A 16,993-nucleotide genomic window follows, 5' to 3' on the forward strand; every position below is an offset into this window, starting at 1 on the left:
ATTTTAAATCATAGTTGTGGCATCTCCTGCACCATCCCTGAGGCTCCATGCCCCATATGAGTGAACTGGTCACGCTCCCTTAATGTCAGGATGCTGTCAGCAGCTCCCAGCTGCCCAGTCCCTGACAATTAGTTTTCTTTAACAGTGGAAGCAGGTTTTCACATTATACACAGTTCTTCTTCAGGTTTTGATTATGAGAGCAAAAAATAAACGTCTAGACAGAAACAACTGGGTAGTCAGGCTGACGGTTTCTTGGTTGCAGAAGTTTACTGGCCATTGCTGTTGGCATGGAGATAGTCTAGGTTGAATGCAAACATGCCATTCTGATGTCATGTGTGATGTCACAAAGAGGATCTGCTTTAAGTCTTGGTAAAGCCAGAAACAGTTAACAGTCAGACTGCATCTCAGCCCTGTCAAGATGGATCTCCATAGCAGGTGATGAATAGTTTTATTTGGGGAATATATTAACATTTAGTATCGGGGAAAAGTTTTAGATTGGTTTGCCAGTTTGTAACCCACCAAGTTGAGACCAATAGATATACATTAGCAAACTCTGTACCCATCAAATAATCAACTTTATGTGTGACTTTGGGATGGATTCATACGACCACATTTCCTTTCTCAAGAAAGGTTGGAAGGGAGGTAATTTGAATGGCTATTGCTCTCTGCTCCCTGCTGTCAGGGTGCTGTTAGTGGCTCCAGGCTGGTTCCCCAGAATAGTATAAAGACAAGGAAAAGTTTCATACAGTCCTTTTTTATTTCAAACTTTACAGAGAGAAGCTATAGAACTCAGCCTCTTGGATAATGGCATTGTCCTGAGTGAATCTCCACCACCTGTCTCTCCCACTTCCTCATTCCTCAACCTCATCACTTCCTTTATGTGTGCCACTAAATGCCCTCTGTCTTCGAGCTCTTTGCTCTCCTACTTTTAAGGCTTGCTGGGTTCTGGGAGATGGTGGGTCTGGAATGCTCTCCCATGATTTCCCAACTTTCCCCCTCATCTGCCTCTGAGCTGTGACCTCCCTCAAACCCCTGTTGTAAATCTATACTGTCTTCCTCTTCCTTCTCCCTGGAAGGGTCAGGATGGGGAGGTGGTCTCCACCGTTTCTCTTCTGACCAGTCCCTGACATCTAAGTCCACCTCTGATGGGACACTCTTCCCTCTGAGACTCATCACAGGCAATCATTAAACCTTTCTGGAAGTGTTGCAAGATCGTGTCTGGCCTGACTTGCAGTATCTGTATATCTGTATAGTTTCAGTTTTTAAGGGTTTATTTATAGGGCCAAACTAAATGTGAGGATGACCACACAATGAGCGGTTGTTTAATTGTAACAAACAGCAGCTGGACTGGGGTAGCAGGAAGGAGCCATTTCACCCTTTGAACCCGCCATGTTCCCAATCAAATCTTCTTTTTGCTTGGGGAGGAACACATTTTCAAGAAACAGTTGCAGGGGCCCCCTGCTGCAGCCCCAAAATCGATAGCATCTCCTCAGCTGCTTTTAACCTTTTGAAGACACATGACTGCTAGTTTTGTCCATAGTTGCCAGCTCTTGGTCAGCATCATGTTGAATGACTATCATTAAGAAAATAAATCAAAGTTGATCTTTGGTGATAGATATCTCTCTCTCTCTCTCTCTCTCTCTCTCTCTTTTTCAAAACCTGAAATTCTTTCTGAGCTGCCTTCTGAAGTTATTCATTTTGATGAGGTACTGTGCAGGAAATGATACAATATAGAGAATGTTATTAATCAAAGCTATTCACTGAGGCCTTAACTGTGACCATTGTTGAGAAATGGAAAAGTGCAGTCTAAATCTGATTGGTTATTCCTGTCATCCTAGACTCTGCATATGGAACAGGTTCCTTCATTTCGCAGTGACAGATAAAATACATATGGGGAAAATTTATTCATTTTATTTGTGTGTCTGGTTTTTTTTTTTTAAATAAGAAACATCAAGTCATTTGTATATTATTTCACATAGAGACTGTGGTTGTGACAGACCAAGTTTACGATTTGAGAGGATTTTCAGTATTTTGATAGGAAAACAGCAAGCTTGAGGACTATGAAAAATAGGAGGGGATTAATAAATTAGCAAGCATTTCCAAGCTACTCAATACACCCAATACTTGTTTGTATTTAGAAATATTTTAATTCAGAAGCCCATCTTCTCTGACAGCTGGGTCAGACTAAGAGAAGAGCTCTAACATAATATTTTCCAGAAATGAGGATGCTTGAAAATAAGCTTTTCTAATCTCCCTCAGTGCTCCCCAACTCTGCTAAATATCTACTGTCTAGCGGGTCTCCATTATTCTCCTGCCCATTTCTAGGCTCTTTGGTCATGAGCTGTTGCATTTGTCACAATTCCATCTTGGTTTTTTTAAGGTCTTTAAAGTGCTCCTAATCCACCCAAGGTTCTGTAATAATGGAGCATGAAATTGTTCATAAATTTACAAATTGATCGATATAGGAGGGAATGTAAAGTGAAATCTTCTAAGCTTGCTTTCAAAACACCAGCAAAACGGCTCATCACAGCGAGGACGAAAGGGATGATGGTGGATACAGAAAGCATCCGTAGATGAAATATGCCTCAGATTGCTTGTAGGGTGCCACACTACAGTCATATAGTGTTCCACCTACACAGCATCACAGATTTTCCCCTAAGCACATCCAAATAACTTTATTGTACTAGCCATTGGCTGTGACAAATCTGAATCAAAACTAAATACAAGCAAAAGGGGTGCCACACCACAAATAACAATCTCTATTTATATCTCTCTGTCTCCCTTACAGTTCACTGTTGTATTGTCCAGGGTCTTTTTTTTTTGCCACCACAGCAAAAAGGGTGAATTTGTGAGTCATTGAAGTGTTTACATTGCTAAGAAGCCATAGGACCTTCTATGCCAGGGATAGACATCCTTCCTGGACGGATGGTAAGGTAAGAAATTGCCTCCTGGGTCCAATGTATAGTGGTCAAAATAGTAAATAGTGCAAGATGTCTTCCAACCTTGCTTGCCCACATCTACAGAGTATAGTATCCTGTACCTTTGTATGTTATTGTCTGTCCAGGATGGTGGACGGTATAGCTTGAAAACGCAACTCAGTAAAAGTGAATCTTAGTGAGTCTGGCCAGAGATTCAACAGGTAACTGGCTCTAAAATGGACCATTTTTAGAAGGGGGAACCAAGGAGAGCATTAGTGTTTCAAGGAGCATTATACTGCTTTCAATGTTTAGTGCAGATGCATAGTGTTAGTCTGGATCCAACTCCTTTTTTCCAGTGCAGTCCATTCACACACTTAGCTGAAAGTTGTAAACTGCAGAATAACAGAGTGTCGAAAACTCAAGCAATGCACAACATACATGTCTGAAATAGCTTTTAGACTCAATCAGCAATCCATGAATTGTTCTCCTGTTCCACTAAGGCAGTTCTTATTAGGCTGGACAGGTAAACAGGAAGATTTGAGGCATTACAGAGATGAGGGAGGAAATAATTTCCCTACATGAAATAAGAAATGTCAATTCCAGTAAGTTGGAGTTAAAACAGAAAGCTGCTAGGTTAGTATTAGTACCAATAAGCAATCTGTCATTATGTAAAGGCTGCCATCTATCATTCAGTGTGCCCATATTTTTAGGATTACTGTGCTAATATTCAAATTACATTGTTTTCTTCCCCTTGCATACACACAAAGAGAGAGAGAGAGATTTTGTGATAGAGCTCCCCCTTCATCAGTCAGATATGAGACCTCTGTATAGAATAGAAAATGCCCCTATCATTAAATGAATGGAATACACACCGTTGAGCAAGCAGGAGCCTTCCCTTTGATACCCAAGGACTCCATATGAAATAATCAAGGGACTCATTCTATTCTCTTTGAGCTTTGACGTATTCTCAGATCTGCTGTGAACTGAGCCACTCTACCTTCTGTTCCCCAACCCATCCTTTCTACGTGATTCCAATTCAGAGTGCATCTTCTTTGAAGAAAGGATTTCCTTTCCCTGTGTATTTACGGACTGTCTCACAAAAGTGTATCATCTTCATCTACCCTGTAGACATCAGCGAATATCAGAGTGCAAATTGTTAAATATATATCCAGAGGCAATATGGTTCTCATAGTCAAAATCTTTTCATAACACTCACAAATGAAACATCTACATTTCCCCTCAAGATACAGTTACGGGCTCATCCAGACTGCACTTTTCAGGCACAGGTCCACACTTTAAAGCTCAGAGTCTGATAGTTTTTGTTTGTTTGTTTTTGTCTTGGTGCTTTCCCCAGGAAAACCTGCATTTTTGGAGCAAGCACCAATCTGCAGAAAGCGTAGAGTAAAGTTGATAGCACAATAGCTTTGTAAAAAGCATTTTGGTTTCCCTGTGTATGTCCTGGTCCTCAAACACCCTGCACTTCAGCTGGGAGAAAGCTGCACTTATAGAGCTCAGGCGATGCTGGATTTCGGCATCGATGTCGGCCCTTGTGGAAAGATGTCGGCCCAGTAGGAGAGGTGATCACACTTTTCACACTTCACACTTCTCCAAATTTTATAATACCTTTCCTGCTTCAAAAATAATATCAAAATGCAGTGTATGTTTTAGGATGAAATGCTTTTTAAAAAATGAATCCACTGAGATAAAATGCATATTTAAACATGTATTTTTGATCAACATTATCTGAGTATGTATCTAAATGCCAAAAAATAAAAAAAGAATGCCGAACTAAAATAATCTTATCCCTCTATCCCTACCTCCAGCACATTTTATGAAGTCACTTTTGATTATTGCCTGACACCTCATTTTGGGAGGTTTTTAGTGAGGGGCAGAAGCAAAACCTTGTGTACTCCTTGTATGCTCTCGGTAGTGAGGCGATTGATTCCATTTGTCCAAGAAATTGCTACTTCAAGCTATGCGTGTTGTTGATGTGCTATAAATTTACCAACCAAGAGTGACTTAAAAGAAAATACTGCCAATTTAAACACACAAGTGTGGGATGCTGTCTTACTCCAAATTAGGTGATGGCTGGCAGCAGCTCTAAGGGTTTTCAGCAGGGGTTTCTCCTGGACCTACCTGGAGAGATCAGAGATTGAACCTAGACCTTATTCTTGCCAAATCAGATATTCTGCCACTGAGAAACGGCCCTTCTGTATGCAATTAGGCCAATGAATAAACGTTCCTGGAGCTAATTGATGGGGCAGCTGTTTTGTCTTCTATCAGACAATCTGCAGAAAAAGGTACAAAGAGATGGCAACAACTACAGGTTGTCATAGAGACAGAAACTATGTAGACAAAGAAAAGGAAAGGAAAAGACTTGGATCTGGAGAGACTGAACACAATATTGAGCCAGTATCTACTGAAGAAGACTGTAAAAGCGAAGGTGTTTGTAAAGAGTATTCTAAGCAAAGAGAATCTGTTTGGTAATTTTACTGGCTCCTGTCACCCCACTACCAGGATTCTAAAGCTATTGTAAGAACAACAGGTTAGCCATCATTATTGCCACCAAAATTCTCAAATCGCTATAAGAAAAGCAAATTAATTATTATTTATCACTTAAATAACTTAACATGAGGCTGTTTTTCATCACAACAAGCTCTGTTATGCTAATTGCATGGTTAGCATCAATGACCACTTTATCAAACTCTCCCCCGAATCAGTAGACATTCTCAGGCTTCGTGCCTGTACCCACTGGCTTGAGAGTCAGTCCCATTGAACACATGAGGCTTGCTTTTAAGCAGTCATGTGTACAACTGTGTTGCCAATACACAAATTTGTGCAAATTAATTTGAATCCCTAGCCGAAATTAAGATTGCTGGAAGAAATATCAACAACCTCAGATATGCAGATGACACCACCTTGATGGCAGAAAGTGAGGAAGAATTAAATAACATTTTATTGAGGGTGAAAGAGGAGAGTGCAAAATATGGTCTGAAACTCAACATCAAAAAAACGAAGATCATGGCCACTGGTCCCATCACCTCCTGGCAAATAGAAATGGAGGCAGTGAAAGATTTTACTTTCTTGGGCTCCATGATCACTGCAGATGGTGACAGCAGCCACAGAATTAAAAGACGCCTGCTTCTTGGGAGAAAAGCAATGACAAACCTAGACAGCATCTTAAAAGGTAGAGACATCACCTAGCCAACAAAGGTCCGTATAGTAAAAGCTATGGTTTTCCCAGTAGTGATGTATGGAAGTGAAAGCTGGACCATAAAGAGGGCTGATCACCGAAGAATTGATGCTTTTGAATTATGGTGCTGGAGGAGACTCTTGAGAGTCCCATGGACTGCAAGAAGATCAAACCTATCCATTCCGAAGGAAATCAGCCCTGAGTGCTCACTGGAAGGACAGATCATGAAGCTGAGGCTCCAATACTTTGGCCACCTCATGAGAAGAGAAGACTCCCTGGAAAAGACCCTGATGTTGGGAAAGGAGAAGGGGATGACAGAGGATGAGATGGTTGGACAGTGTTCTCGAAGCTACCAGCATGAGTTTGACCAAACTGTGGGAGGCAGTGGAAGACAGGAGTGCCTGGCGTGCTTTGGTCCATGGGGTCACGAAGAGTCGGACATGACTAAACAACTAAACAACAACAACAAAGCTGAAGAACCAAAGAAGTGCTCCTGAGTTTACCACTGGCATACTTTAAGACCCCTTTAAGAGTGTTTTCCCTTATGTCTAAACTTATCTAAATAGATTTAAGCACAATCTCTTTTGAAGCAAAAAATAAAATAAAAAAATAAAAAAATCAATTCAATTTTCTGTTGCATGGGGTGTTTTCCCTACTGATCTTCATTTCCCCATAGCTGTTCCAATGCAAACATAGGCTTTCTGAGTGGGGTATTTCAATTAAGCCAGTGCTGTCAAACAGTGATACATTATGTCTGTTTCCCTCATGTAGCCCAGTGGCTGTAATCTTTTCCAATAATTAGCAGGAATGGCTAAAATGTGCTTGCAATTTTTATATCAATGTCCCGTCTTCCTTTCCTACAGTTTGCTCAGACTCATTCCCAGCCTTTGGTTCCCTTTGGTTCAAAAATCATCTTTGCATTCGATTTTAAACCAACCCGTGTGTGTGTGTGTGTGTTTGTGTGCGCAAAGCAGTCTAGTTCGCTCATCGTTACCAAGTTGTCTAAGCCATGCTGTTCCGTTAATTAAAATTGCTACATTCTTCTTTTCTGTGTTTATCTTTTGCCTCTTCAGCTCTTTGCTTCTCATTGTAATGCTCCTTGCTTGAGGATGACTACATTGTTCTCTGATACAGTGTAATGAGTTTTCTGGTGGTGGAAGGCCTACTGTGTTTTGGCAGTCCTGAAAGAACAGGCATACAGTACAGCTAATTTAGAGAAGAGAGATGCCTATAGGCCACATCTGAATTCGCAAATGCAAGCACACACAGAAAGCTCTCCTCTGCTGGATGTATTTTCACCCATCACAAGTCAATATATGAAAGAAGGTACGTGAAGCCCCATTAATACACACACACACACACACACACACACACACACACACACTATTTACTTTTAAAGTACTCATGGAATCTTGGCAAGCATGAGCCCAGAATGGAGTTTGTAGGAAGTGGGTCAATAGGAAGTGGAGTAAATGATTAGAGCAAGGATCTGAAAGGCAACACGTGTCCTGGCGTCATAGAATTGTAGAGTTGGGACACCAAGGGTCATCTAATTCAACCTCCTGCAATGCAGGAATCTCAGCATAAAACCATACTAGACCCTACTTAGCTTTGCCAATGTGCGAGCAGTTTGATCACACAAAGATCAAGAAGCAGAAATCTGAGAATGGCAAAAGGAGAAGACCGCAGCTCAGTGACAGAGCACCTGCTCTGCCTGCAGAAGGTCCAGGTTTGATCCCTGTCGTCTCCAGGTTGGGTGGGGCAAGGACTTCCTTCCTAAGAGCCCAGGAAAACGAGGTTACTTTGTGTAGACAATACCAAGTGAGATGGACGAATGGCTTCCTATAATCTCACGCAGAACTAGTGCTGTGCACAATTTTGTCTGGATTTGTTGTGGGTGGGGGAACATTGTGGGGGTGAATTTCTTAGAAATTTTCAGGTTTGGGTTGAGGGTTGGCTTGCCTTAAAAAAAGAATCAAGGAAGCTCAGTCCTCCAAGTGTCTTTATCTCTCCTCCCCTCCCCTCCCCCCAAAATTTCTCATTTGGCAACACCCCCTTCTCAGGCTGCACCCCTCACTCGCCTTGTTCCAGTGCTCTTCAGATAAGAAGATCAAAGAAAGAAACACCTTAGCAGTTAGAAACTTTAATAACCACAGCGAGAGAACAAAGAACGTATCTCCTAGAAATGGCGGTGCTCCCAATTAAGGTTCACACCCCCTTCTGTCCCTATTAATCTATGTCACTCCTACACCTTGTAAAATGAGCTTGTACCTTTTTGTGCTTTCTTTTTCTGACACTTTCTGAGCTCTTCTTGACCTTAGGCTGAGTGGAATTCTGTCCAGAGACTCTGAATCTGTTAACTCTCTCTCTCTTCCAGTGTTTCTTCTCCTAGCTGTTCCCTATCCAGTATTTCCCAGCTTCTGCCTTCAGAACTATGTCCCTCTGCAAACCACTGTTCCAAATCTATACTTCCTCCTGCTTCTGGGAAGATTGAGGAGCAGGAGTAGGGGGAGGCTCCCACCATGCCTCCTCAGTGCAGCCCTCCTCAGCATGGTCCCTGACACTTAGATTTTAATGGTCTCTGATTGCTGACTCAGAATCAGGACCCATACCTGTGGTTTCTGAGTAGTGACAACAGTGCTACTGATTCAGCTGGTACCTCTTTAAGTCAGTGTCTAAATCACTGCAGGTTGTCTGAGTCATGTCTCTAATAATGCAAGGAAAACCAGTTTGATACCACACAAATACAGGTGGGAGGCTGTCATTTTAAGTCCAAATGTTGCCAACCATCCAATTTCCTGAAATTGGGACACTGAGTAAATAATAATTTTTAAATTTTAAATTTATATCCTGCCCATCTTACCGGGTTTCCTGAGCCACTCTGGGTAGTTTACAGCATGTATAAAAACATAACAAAGCATCAAACATTTTTTTAAAAAATCCTATACAAGCAATAAAAAGGTAAAGGTAAAGGTACCCCTGCCCGTACGGGCCAGTCTTGACAGACTCTGGGGTTGTGCGCCCATCTCACTTAAGAGGCCAGGGGCCAGCGCTGTCCGAAGACACTTCTGGGTCACGTGGCCAGCGTGACATCGCTGCTCTGGCGAGCCAGAGCCGCACACGGAAACGCCGTTTACCTTCCCGCTGGTAAGCGGTCCCTATTTATCTACTTGCACCCGGAGGTGCTTTTGAACTGCTAGGTTGGCAGGCGCTGGGACCGAGCAGCGGGAGCGCACCCCGCCGCAGGGATTCGAACCGCCGACCTTTCGATCGGCAAGTCCTAGGCGCTGAGGCTTTAACCCACAGCGCCACCTGCGTCCCTTATACAAGCAATAAACAAACCAATAAATCAATAGAAACCACCAAAAAACAGTTTACATTTATACCCTAATTAAAATAACCGCCAACCCCAACTAAACATTTAACCAACATGGGGGGTGGAGGGTTACTGGACCCAGAGGCAACCTCAGCTTCCTCTGACAGGGCTGAGAGTGGAGCACCTGCAGGCAATGGGTCCTCCATCACCTCAGGAGCCAGAGCAGATTCCGCTGATGCCTGCACTTGAGGATCCAGCACAGGTGGGGACCCTTCAGGCTCATGCCCCAGCCCCAGCTCAGCTGGTTCTGGAGGCGGGGAATCCTGTGCAGGCTGGGATCCCTCAGGTTCGGCCTCTGAGTCCAAATCCTAGGCCATCACACCATTCTTCATAAGGTTGCATGCTTCTTTCTTTCCCTTGGGAAGCGGTGAGGACCACCAAGGGCAGATTTTGGGCTGTGCAAGGGGTGCACATGCACTGAGTTGAGGAGGCACTGTCTCAAAGGTTAAGAGCAGTAGACTCGTAATCTGGTGAACCGGGTTCGCTTCCCCGCTCCTCCACATGCAGCTCCTGGGTGACCTTGGGCTAGTCACACTTTTCTGAAGTCTCTCAGCCTCACTCACCTCACAGAGTGTTTGTTGTGGGGGAGGAAGGGAAAGGAGATTGTTGGCCACTTTGAGACTCCTTAGGGTAGTGATAGAGTGGGATATCAAATCCAAACTCTTCTTCTCTTCTTCTTCAAAGTCTGGTAAGTGAGACACTGAGCTTTGAAATAGAGATGTGAGGTTCTGAAAAGGTCCTAGAGTCCTCTCACCTCTTTCCCAAACCCTAGTAAACACTTGTTTGGGGATGCAGGCAGGAGGACCCTGAAAGCACCCTAGATTCCTCCTGCCTCCTTCCCAAAGCGTAGTTAGCATGTTCTCAGCTTTGGGGAGGTGATGGAAGGGCTCTAGGACCCTGTCAGAGCCTTTGTGCTGCCTTCCCAAAGCTGGACACCTCCTTACTTGCTTTTGCAATGGCAGGACAATGGTGGGTGGGTTTGTGCGCACCAAATTTTGGTCTTGCACAGCGTGCCACAGTTCCCAAGTACAGTGGTACCTCGGATTAAGAACTTAGTTCACTCTGGAGGTCTGTTCTTAACCTGAAACTGTTCTTAACCTGAAGCACCTCTTTAGCTAATGGGCCTCCCGCTGCCGTCATGCCACGGCTGCATGATTTCTGTTCTCATCTGAAGCAAAGTTCTTAACCCGAGGTACTATTTCTGGGTTAGCGGAGTCTGTAACCTGAAGTGTCTGTAACCTGAAGTGTCTGTAACCCGAGGTACCAGTGTATGTCACTGTGGCCACATATAGTATTACCCTCCCCCCATAGTGGGTTCTCAAAGAATGGGCCATGAAATTCGAGCTCCACGTCTACAGAATCCAAAACAGAAGAGTGGGTGATACTTACTGTAAGCCACCCAAAATGCCTTGGGTGGCAGAAAGACAGTATATAAGTTCAGTAAATAAAGAATAGTAACAATTGGTGAATTGAACAACAAATATACGAAGCCCTTTTGTTAAAGCCAAGAGGTTGCTATATCCTTCCAAGACAGCTTTCTGATGGTTCAGCCTCTGATGCGAGCTAATATGTGTGTCAGCCACTACTACCTGTAGGGCTGTCCTGTTGTATTTGTTCATTCAGCTTTTTTTCTTTGGTCTCCAAATAACATTACCCCCAGGCCTCGTGATATTTATTGTGTGAAGCCTATGCACAACAAATGAAGCAGCACAGGGGATTTTAAAGGAGTGTTTTGCTGCTGCTGCTTCTTTACCAAATGGCAGCGAGTTCGGAGAAAGCCTTTCCAGGGTCAGAGTGCAGAAAACCAGCTTCTAATGGTATTACAGGTCAGATGCTGGCAGCACTGTAGTCAAAGAGCTGGGAGGTTTTGATGTGCATGTGTCAGGGGGTGCTCTGTATGTGCAACCCAATGGCATACCGTGCCTGAGATCACTTTTTGTTTTCCAATTCTGTTGCAAGTGGGCATTCCTCATGGTACTTAGTGATCCAGAAGCCACGTGATCTTGCACATTAAACTACTTTAAGCAGCAATTTTGACTTGCTTAATTAGCTGTGCTAGGATTCCTAATCGTCGTGTGGCCTCCACTATGTACCATGTAATTATTGTGACATTAAATTCTCTCGCGGAGCTGTTTTGCTCTTGATGTCATCTTCTTTCCTGTTGGATATCTTGGCGGGTGAATTTACTACTGCAGAGAAATGAGCAACTCTAAAGAAATCTTTAGATATCATGTAGAATTTTGCATGGCCTCCCATGGGATGTGAATATTGTCTCCATAAGCCATAGCAGCTTGCAATAAGAGTGTGAAAATATAACAGCATTAAGTGCCAGCAGATACTTTTTTAAAAAAAAAAGAAGAATTAATTGCTGTTCAGTCACTGTGAGTGTTTTCGCTACCTCACAAAGAAAAAACATGCTTTTTTAAATAAATAAATAAATAAATAAATAAATGGGAGGTTTGGATAGAAAACACACACAACTGCCTTAAACTGAGACAGACCATGAGTCCATCTAGGGTTTGGGATTGTGGAGGATGATCAAATGCAAAGGTCTTTTCCAGGAAAGCCTTGTTAGCCAAGAACCTTTAAAATGAGATGTTAATCATTGAAATCGAACCTTAACGAATGCAAAGTATGAGCGATGATGCAAAATCTAAAAAAGTCACTCCTCCCCCAATGGAAAACTTCATTGATCACAATCCCATGGCAAGGAAGGTATAAAATAATAATAATAATAATAATAATAATAATAATAATAATAATAATAATATTTATTATACCATGCCCATCTGGCTGGGTTTCCCCAGCCACTCTGGTAGCTCCTAACAGAATATAAAAAACACGATGAAACATCAAACATTAAAAACTTCCCTAAGCAGGGCTGCCTTCAGATGTCTTCTAAAAGTCAGATACAGTGGTACCTCGAGTTAAGTACTTAATTCATTCCGGAGGTCTGTTCTTAACCTGAAACTGTTCTTAGCCTGAAGCACCACTTTAGCTAATGGGGCCTCCTGCTGCCGCCGCGCCACCAGAGCACGATTTCTGTTCTCATCCTGAAGCAAAGTTCTTAACCTGAAGCACTATTTTCGGGTTAGCGGAGTCTGTAACCTGAAGCGTATGTAACCCGAGGTACCACTGTAGTTGTTTATCACCTTGACATCTGATAGGAGGGTGTTCCATAGGGTGGGCACCACTACCGAGAAGGCCCACTGTCTGGTTCCCTGTAGCTTCACTTCTTGCAATGAGGGAACCGCCAGAAGGCCCTCAGTGTTGGATCTCAGTGTCCGGGCAGAACGACGGGGGTGGAGATGCCCTTTCAGGTATACTGGACGGAGGCCATTTAGAGCTTTAAAGGTCAGCACCAACACTTTGAATTGTGCTCGGAAATGTGTGTGTGTGTTTATATATATCCTATATAGGTGTGGCCTATATATATACCCACCCAAAACCCTGAGGACATCTTTAGTGGCCTCTCCTCAGAGACCCCCACCAAATGAGATGAGGTGCTATTTATTCCTAATAAAAAAAGGTGTGAGAATTCACCAGCATTTTAGTGCAACTATATCCTAATAAACACATTTTTGTCAGCAATTTTGTCTACGGTACATTTTTTTTTTTTTGCAGAGCACTTTCCTCAGGATAGTGCATTTCTGCATGTTATTTTCCACAGCTTAAGAATTTTTGGCATGTGTTACTTGGCAGAAGATGGGACGCAGGTGGCGCTGTGGGTTAAAGCCTCAGCGCCTAGGACTTGCCGATCGAAAGGTCGGCAGTTCGAATCCCTGCAGCGGGGTGCGCTCCCGCTGCTCGGTCCCAGCACCTGCCAACCTAGCAGTTCGAAAGCACCTCCGGGTGCAAGTAGATAAATAGGGACCGCTTACCAGCGGGAAGGTAAACGGCGTTTCCGTGTGCGGCTCTGGCTCGCCAGAGCAGCGATGTCACGCTGGCCACGTGACCCGGAAGTGTCTCCGGACAGCGCTGGCCCCCGGCCTCTTAAGTGAGATGGGCGCACAACCTCAGAGTCTGTCAAGACTGGCCTGTACGGGCAGGGGTACCTTTACCTTTACCTTTACCTTTACTTGGCAGAAGAGCTGCATTGCAAAATCCAGAGCCGTGAATTTTGAAGGATGGCTGCGTTTCAGTCCTCTTATTGTTCCAGGGTGTGAAAAGTTGGTAGGTTTGCTTTTACATGCAAACTTACTTGGATTTCTCTCCCCCCCCCCCCACCATTCTTATTTGAGAGAGGGCCTTTTTAATGTTCACACTCCAGTTACAGAATGTCCTCGTCAGAAAGGCTCATCAGACACTTAATAATGGTTCTTTGGGCACCCAAGCTTCCCTCCTCAATATTTTTTATTCACCATTTAGTCAGTGCTATTTTTCTAGAAAAAGAGGTGCTGGAAATCACCATGAATGCCTGCCTTGTTCTCTTATACCGGCAATGCCGCCCACCTAGGAGATTCTGAAACTAAGTTCAGGCGAGTTCCAGCTGAAAAAAGCCCTGCCTTTAGACCTTTTTTGTCATTTTATATTATTTTCTGCTGCAACTTCCCCAACTTTTGTTGTAATTATTTGCTCACCAGTTTTGCTTGTATATTATTTTGCTGACTGCTCAGATAATGTTAAGTTATTGGGTGCTGTGAACCAACCTGAGATCTATGAAGGGTGGTATGCAAATTGATCAAATAAATAAATACGATGCACAAATGCTTAAATAAAAATAAAATAATCGAATAGACTGTACATCCAAATTCTGTGATGCACAGTGGTTGTTTACTGCAATGGCCTTTTCTTTCCCAAAACTAAAGACAGATAAAACCAATGCCTTGCATTCAGGGGATAACTGATCCCATATATATCCCGCCAATGCTTATGGGATCGGTTCAGATACTTATTCTGCAACCCACCGAGGGACAGGTTGAATTATTCCTGCAGCAGAATGTAGTTCCAGTCTCGTGGATGCAATGATGTTCTTGATGGCAACCACATTGTTTCAGGTGCACATGAATTGATCTAGTGTCCTTGAACTTTCATCATTAATCCATTATATTCAGGTAGGTAGACGTGTTTGTCTGACACAGTAAAAATAAAAATAAAAATAAAAAATTGTCCAGTGGCACCTTAGAGACCAACTAACATTTGTTTTGTGCATTCACACAAAAGCTTATACCCAGAACAAACTTAGTTGGTCTCTAAGGTGGCACTGGACAATTATTATTATTATTATTATTATTATTATTATTATTACCCATTACATGTTCATTCCAACTTTTTTTTCAAAGTTGCTCAGGATGGTGTCTCCAACTGTATCTTCTTAAGAACTTTGTAAGGCAGGTTAGGTTGAGAGACAGGCACTGGCACAAGGTCAACCAGCAAAAAATTGTGGCTGAGTAGAACTGTTTGTATTTATGTCATATAGCATAAAGTGAAGGTCAGGGAAATGAAAGATAAAGAAGATTATGCCTATTGGATTTCTACCACCTATTGAAGACTATATATATATATATATATATATATATATATATATATATATAATCAGCAGCCATTTTTATAGAAATCTGATTTTATAGTTTAATGGATATGAATTGTTTAAATACAAATAATGATTACCTAGCATACCTACCAGTTATGTCAACTCCTCAGTCCAGTTAAAAACCAAAGTGCAGGTTTACTGCAGAAAGCCTTTGCAATTACAAATTCAATAGGAATTTTGCTACTGGCTTCCATTAGAGGGGATTATACTATGACTGTTTGAGACACAGAGGAGAAAAACCAGTGTGATGCTGGTATCACAATTGACAGTGTTGTTGCTGTTGATAGAATCCTCCAAATTTCTCATCTTCCAGCTTTGATGTTGCTTAGAATTGCTACGATTGCCAAATAGCCCTACAGACCTGGAGAAACAACATTCATATGCAGTATTATAGATTAAATGTGGCTAGCTTCAACCCTATCTGAAATTTAGCACAATATTTTCCAATGAACTTGCAGATTCCTGCAGATTCCATTTTGTGGGAATTTTGTACATCTGAAATTTGCTTCTTTGCTGCGGCCTTTCTCCTGAAATTTGCACTTCATATTTTTACTCCCTGGATACATTCCTCCTAGCTATATGTCAGCATGTAAGAAACAAAGATGCAGAGCAGACTGTTGAGAGGTTCTCCGAGAGTGCATGATTGATTGCATTTAACCAACTTATCATTAGCCTTACAGCTTGTCTTTTTACCTTTATTCCTAAATAATACCATTAGGTGTTGCATGAATATGTGGGGCAGAATTGCACAATGCACACTATAAAACAGCAGCCCCCATATAATAAACCAACAAAAGAAAATTATAGCTGTTATGTAGAACTCACCGAAACACGCAATTATCCAGTTGGGGGGGGGAGAGAAAAAGCCATCAATGAATGATAGACATTAATGGTGTCAATTTGTTCGTCAATCAACAGACAATCTGAAGCCAAATCTTGGCAAATACAATGTTTTCCAAATTTCAGGAAGTACGTTTTCCATGTAACCTATCATTTGGGTGGTAAGGATCTATCTAATCTTGTGGACTGGTAGCATTTTTTGAAAGTTATGTTCATCATATGTCAAAATCTGGCAGAGAAGCATGAATAAGGGCCATGAAAAATGCTCAGAAACATAGTAGTTCAGTATCTGGAACTGTGGGGTATCTGTGAAAGCAAGTTAGCATATTTCTGGGATATTTATTTTTTCTTCCTCCAAGACCTCAGGGTTTCACTGAGAGACTGACCCTCTGACTTTATTGCTTACATTTTATTTTATATTACCAGGCAGACATAGCTTTTAACTGAGGATAACACTGCACACATCTGATGAAGTGGGTTCCAGTCCACAGGAGCTTATGTCATAACCCCTTTGTAAATATATAATGTAAAGGAAGATTCATTATTGCTTGGTCAAAGTCACCCAGTGAACGTCATGGCATGTTGATTGTTGAGTACAGAGTGGGAAGACGTCTTCTTCTTCTTCTTCTTCTTCTTCTTCTTCTTCTTCTTCTTCTTCTTCTTCTTCTTCTTCAATTTATATACTGCCATATACCAGGAGGTCTCAGGGCGGTTCACAGAAAATATCAACATAAAAACCACAGTATATATAATAAAAACAACAACAACAACCCATTAATACCCCCAACCCCAAAGAGCCGCATTTTAAAAGGGTATGTTGTTGTTCTTTAGTTGTTTAGTCATGTCCGACTCTTTGTGACCCCATGGACCAGAGCACACCAGGCACTCCTGTCTTCCACTGCCTCCCGCAGTTTGGTCAAACTCATGCTGGTAGCTTCGAGAACACTGTCCAACAATCTCATCCTCTGTCGTCCCCTTCTCCTTGTGCCCTCAATCTTTCCCAACATCAGGGTCTTTTCCAGGGAGTCTTCTCTTCTCATGAGGTGGCCAAAGTATTGGAGCCTCAGCTTCAGGATCTGTCCATCCAGTGAGCACTCAGGGCTGATTTCCTTCGGAATGGATAGGTTTGATCT

The 16,993-nt window shown here is 42.4% G+C and overlaps 1 long non-coding RNA gene across 1 annotated transcript; it reads left to right on the forward strand.

The window, feature by feature from the left end:
* The first annotated feature begins 302 nt into the window (after positions 1–302).
* Positions 303–7,293, forward strand: LOC307220995. Its single transcript, XR_013841261.1, has 3 exons — positions 303–435; positions 2,789–2,933; positions 7,185–7,293. It is a non-coding gene; the product is annotated as an uncharacterized lncRNA (long non-coding RNA).
* Positions 7,294–16,993: the final 9,700 nt, after the last annotated feature.

Source organism: Podarcis cretensis, assembly GCF_951804945.1.
Source record: "Podarcis cretensis genome assembly, chromosome: 7".
NCBI lineage: Eukaryota > Metazoa > Chordata > Lepidosauria > Squamata > Lacertidae > Podarcis > Podarcis cretensis.